Raw genomic sequence first — 6000 nt, 5'->3', positions numbered from 1 at the left:
GGAAGGCAAATGATAGGAAAAACTGTAAGAGGCATTTAAGTTTTTCCAAAAGGCTGAACACAAGTACAAAGGGAATTTCAGAAGAAAGAACAGAGAAAATGGCAGAGAAGGAGGATCCAAGATGGCGGCGAGCAGTGTGGACCGCGTTTGGAGGCTCCAGTGAACAATTCAGGGAATTGCACAGATTTCTGAGCCAGGAACACCGAGGTCCGAACATCACGGCAGCAGGAGTGCTCCACGGTTCGGAGGGACCAGGGTGTGGAGGACCTGCGTGCCCCTGCACACGGGAGGAGTGTGGTTTTTCTCTGATCGGAGCGGCAGCGGCAGAGGCGGCAGCACCAGCGGCACCAGCAGCGGCGGCTGAGGTTTGCAGCTCATAGCCTTCCGGTGGAGGCGATTGGTGTGGTGGCTGGTGGGAATTGCTGCGGGAGAGGGGACTCGGGGCAGGATTTGGGTCGCGTGGAGCCTTTGGACCCAGACTGGACTCGGCGGACAGTTCGGCCCCAGAGTCCCGGGTATTGGCCCGGCCCAGCAAGCAATTCTGCCTGAGGCACTAACTCAGCTCCGGCCACAGCTCCCCTGCTGTGGCGCAGGCTTAGTTGAGCTCGCTGCTCCACGCTAGGCACTACCTCAGCTCAGCGGCAGCTCCCCTGCGGTGACACAGTCTGGGCGGAGCACTTGGTTTCACCACAGGCGCTAACTCAGAGCAGCCGCAGTTCTCCTGCTGTGGCGCAGGCTTGGTGACGTGCTCGGTTCCATCCTAGGCACCACCTCAGCTCAGCGGCAGCTCCCCTGCGGGGACACAGTCCGGGCGGAGCACTTGTTCCACCACTGGCGCTAACTCAGAGCAGCCGCAGTTCTCCTGCTGTGGCGCAGGCGTGGTGACGTGCTCGGTTCCATCCTAGGCACCACCTCAGCTCAGCGGCAGCTCCCCTGCGGGGACACAGTCCGGGCGGAGCACTTGTCCCACCACTGGCGCTAACTCAGAGCAGCCGCAGTTCTCCTGCTGTGGCGCAGGCTTGGTGACGTGCTCGGTTCCATCCTAGGCACCACCTCAGCTCAGCGGCAGCTCCCCTGCGGGGACACAGTCCGGGCGGAGCACTTGTTCCACCACTGGCGCTAACTCAGAGCAGCCGCAGTTCTCCTGCTGTGGCACAGGCTGGACAGAGCTCTCGGTTCCACCAGCTATAAGACTCTGGTTGGACACAGTGTACAGTTTGAATCCAGAATTCCTGGCTGAGATTGGTGGTCAGTTCGGGCCCTGAGTCAATAACTGACCACAGCACGCACTTTGGGCCAAAAGGCCCTAGTGGAGCTTGGTGCGTAGTCCCAGCCCAAAAATTCTGGCTGGGCCCTGTGTGCATTTTGGGCCCAAAATCCCTAGCTGAGCTTGGCAGACGGTTCTGGCCCTGAGAATCTAGCTGAGTTCTGCCCGTGGTTCGGTCCCAGTGCTCCTGGCTGGACTTGGCAGGGAACACAGAAGGCTGTGGATACCTTGGCCTGACCCAACGCTCATTCAGAGACCCAGAACAATTGCAGGATCCACAGCAGAGGGGGACTGAGGATCACTGGCTGTGAGAGACCAGAACAACAGGGCTAACCTCCTAACATCCACACCAGTGAAGCTTTGAGCTCGCAGCCTAGGGAAATCGTAAGAAAACAAGTGAATCTATCGTCAGACACCCTCCATTCAACTCTGGAAGCTACCCAACAAAAACAAAGACGGCAAGATGTCTAAAGGACAACGAAAAAGCATACGCAAAAAACCCCAAAACAACATGGCGTCTCCAGTTTCCAGCTATCCCAAAGAAAACCACCCAGAGAACTCAAATACAACGGAAATACAAGAAAATGACCTCAAATCCTTAGTAATGAGGATGATAATGGAGGAAACAAATAAAATTCGTAATCAAATGCAGGAAGACGCAGACAAACAGGTGAGAGACATAAAAGAAGCACATAGAGTGGAACTGGAAAAATTGCAGGAAAATGCAAACAACCAGATGAAAGAGATAACTAAAACGGTTCAAGCTCTGAAGACCTATAAAGAGGCAATGGAAGAAACTCAGGAATATACAAAAAATCAGATGAAAGAAATCAAAAAATCAGTTCAAGATCTGAAAATGAAAATGGATTCAATGATAAACACACAGACAGAAGAAAAACGAGAACGTGAGACCTCAGAGAAGAAGGCAAGCAACACAGAGGTGAGCTTTTCTAACAGAATCCAAGAGATGGAAGAACGAATCTCAGGGCTAGAAGATACAATCACAGATATTGAATCAACCATTAAAGAAAATGCCAAATCTGGAAAACTCCTGACACAAAACATCCAAGAAATTAAGGACACCATGAAAAGAAGAAATTTGCGGATAATAGGCATTGAAGAAAGAGAAGACATCAGACTCCAGGGCCCAGAAACTATTCTCAACAAAATCATAGAAGAAAATTTCCCCAATCTAAAGAAAGAGATGCCTATAAACATACAAGAGGCCTACAGAACACCAAATAGAATTGACCAGAAAAGAAAAACTGCCCGCCACATAATAATCAAAACACAAAACATGCAGAACAAAGAAAAAATATTAAAAGCTGCAAGGGAAAAGGGCCAAATAACATTTAATGGTAAACCTATCAGAATTACACCTGACTTCTCAGCAGAGACCATAAAAGCCAGAAGGGCCTGGACAGAGATCCTGCAAACCCTAAGAGAACACAGATGCCAGGCCAGACTACTTTACCCAGCAAAATTATCAATAACCATTGATGGAGAAAACAAAATATTCCATGACAAAAACAAATTCAAACAGTACCTATCCACAAACCCAGCTTTACAGAAGGTACTAGAAGGAAAACTCCATCCCAAAGGGTCAAGCTACAACCAAAACTACCCAGGAAATAGATAACTATCCCATGGCAAAAACACAACTACACAAACGCTCGACTGGAAACAACATCAAAATTAAGACTCTTAACAGTCACTGGTCATTAATATCTCTCAACATCAATGGCCTCAATTCTCCAATAAAAAGACACAGACTAACCGAATGGGTACATAAACAAGACCCAACATTCTTCTGCATCCAAGAAACACATCTCACCCATAATGAAAGGCATTACCTCAGGGTAAAAGGTTGGAAAAAAATATTCCAAGCAAATGGTCACAAGAAGCAAGCAGGTGTAGCCATTTTAGTATCGAACAAAATAGACTTTCAACCAAAATTAATCAAAAGGGATGAGGAAGGACACTTCATACTCATCAAAGGTAAAGTCAACCAAGATGACATCACAATTCTGAACATCTATGCTCCCAATACAAGGGCACCCACATATGTAAAAGATCTCCTAAAAAAGCTTAAACCACACATCGATCCCCACACAATAATAGTGGGAGACTTCAACACCCCACTCTCACTGAAGGATAAGTCATTGAAACAGAAACTAAGCCGAGAAATAACATCATTAACCAATGCCATGGGTCAAATGGATCTAACAGATATCTATAGAACCTTTCACCCAAACAAGAAAGAATATACCTTCTTCTCTGCACCCCATGGAACCTTCTCCAAAATTGATCACATCGTAGGTCACAAAGCAAGCCTCAACAGATACAAGAGGATTGAAATAATACCTTGTATCCTATCAGATCACCATGCTCTTAGGCTGCAATTCAACAACAACAGAAATAACAAAAAGCCTACACGTTTGTGGAAACTAAACAACTCTCTGCTAAATGACACCTGGGTCAGGGAAGAAATAAAGAAAGAAATCAAGGAGTTTCTGAAATTCAATGAAAATGAAGAAACAACATACCCAAATTTGTGGGATACATTGAAAGCAGTGCTAAGAGGAAAATTCATAGCACTAAGTGCCTTTAAAAAGAAATTGGAAACATCGCACATAAGCATCTTAACAACACAACTGGAAGCCCTAGAAAAAAAAGAAGCAGAAACACCCAAGAGGAGTAGACGCCTGGAAATAATCAAACTCAGGGCTGAAACTAACAAATTAGAAACTAAGAAAACAGTCCAAAGAATCAACAAAACCAAAAGCTGGTTCTTTGAGAAAATCAACAAGATAGACAGACCATTAGCCAAACTAACTAAAAGGCAGAGAGACAGTATTGAAATCAACAAAATCAGAAATGAAAAGGGAGACATAACAACAGACACTGAAGAAATTCAAAGAATCATAAGATCCTACTTTGAAGGCATATACGCCACAAAATTTGAAAATCTAAGGGAAATGGACGATTTTCTTGATCAAGTTCACTTGCCAAAGTTGAGTGAAGAACAGATAAACAAGTTAAATAGTCCCATTTCCCCTACAGAAATAGAAGCAATCATCGATGGTCTTCCAACCAAAAAAAGCCCAGGGCCAGATGGTTTCAGTGCAGAATTCTACCAGACCTTTAAGGGCGAGCTAATACCGATACTCTTCAAGCTACTCCAAAAGATAGAAATGGATGGAAAATTACCAACTTCATTCTATGAGGCCATAGTCTCATTGATACCTAAACCTCACAAAGACTCAACAAAGAAAGAGAATTTCAGACCAATTTCTCTTATGAACATAGATGCAAAAATACTAAATAAAATACTTGCAAAACGAATACAGGAGCACATCAAAGATATCATTCATCATGACCAAGTAGGCTTCATTCCAGGCATGCAGGGATGGTTTAATATACGGAAATCCATCAATGTAATCCATCATATAAACAAACTGAAAATAAAAAACCACATGATCATCTCCTTGGATGCAGAGAAAGCATTTGATAAAATTCAACACCCATTCATGTTTAAAGTTTTAGAGAGATCGGGGATACAAGGCACTTTCCTCAACATAATAAAGGCTATATACAGCAAGCCAATAGCCAAAATCAAAGTAAATGGTGAGATACTCAAGGAAATTCCTCTAAAATCGGGAACAAGGCAAGGCTGCCCACTCTCTCCATATCTCTTCAATATAGTACTCGAAGTTCTAGCCAGAGCAATAAGACAACAAAAGGAGATCAAGGGTATCCAAATGGGAAAGGAGGAAGTCAAATTATCCCTCTTTGCAGATGATATGATAGTGTACATAAGTGACCCTCAAAACTCCACCAGAGAACTCCTAAAGCTGATAAACACCTTCAGCAAATTGGCTGGATACAAAATTAACTCAAAAAAGTCTGTAGCCTTCCTATACACAAATGACAAGCTTACAGAGGAAGAAATTAGGAAAACCACACCCTTCACATTAGCCACAAGCAATATAAAATATCTAGGAGTTACCCTAACTAAGCAAGTGAAGGATTTGTATGAAAAAATTTCAAAACTCTGAAGAAAGAGATTGAAGATGACCTGAGAAGATGGCGTGATCTTCCTTGCTCATGGATCGGGAGAATTAACATAGTAAAAATGGCCATCCTACCAAAAGCAATCTACAGATTCAATGCAATCCCTATCAAAATAACTACACAATTTTTTAAAGACATTGAAAGTTCAATTCTGAACTTCATATGGAAAAACAAAAAACCCAGAATAGCTAAAACAATCTTGTACAATAAAAGATGCTCCGGAGGAATCTCCATACCTGATCTCAAACTGTACTATAAAGCAATAGTACTTAAAACAGCATGGTACTGGCACAGCAACAGGCTGGTTGATCAGTGGAATCGAATCGAAGACCCAGATATGAATCCACACACATATGGTCACTTGATTTTTGACAAAGGAGCCAAATCCATTCAATGGAAAAAGGATAGCATCTTCAACAAATGGTGCTGGTCTAACTGGAGGTCTATGTGTAAAAAAATGAAACTGGACCCATATTTGTCACCTTGCACAAAACTCAAATCCAAGTGGATTAAAGACCTCAACATAAAACCAGAGACACTAACTCACTTAGAAGAAAAAGTGGGAAAGAGCCTGGAACATATTGGCACAGGAGACAACTTCCTGAACAGAACACCAACGGCCCAGGCCTTAAGGTCAACCAATAATAAATGGGACCTCA

This window comes from Acomys russatus, chromosome 12 (assembly GCF_903995435.1).
Source record: "Acomys russatus chromosome 12, mAcoRus1.1, whole genome shotgun sequence".
Taxonomy (NCBI): domain Eukaryota; kingdom Metazoa; phylum Chordata; class Mammalia; order Rodentia; family Muridae; genus Acomys; species Acomys russatus.
The sequence above is the reverse complement of the archived record's forward strand: the minus strand, read 5'-3'. Positions refer to the sequence as shown.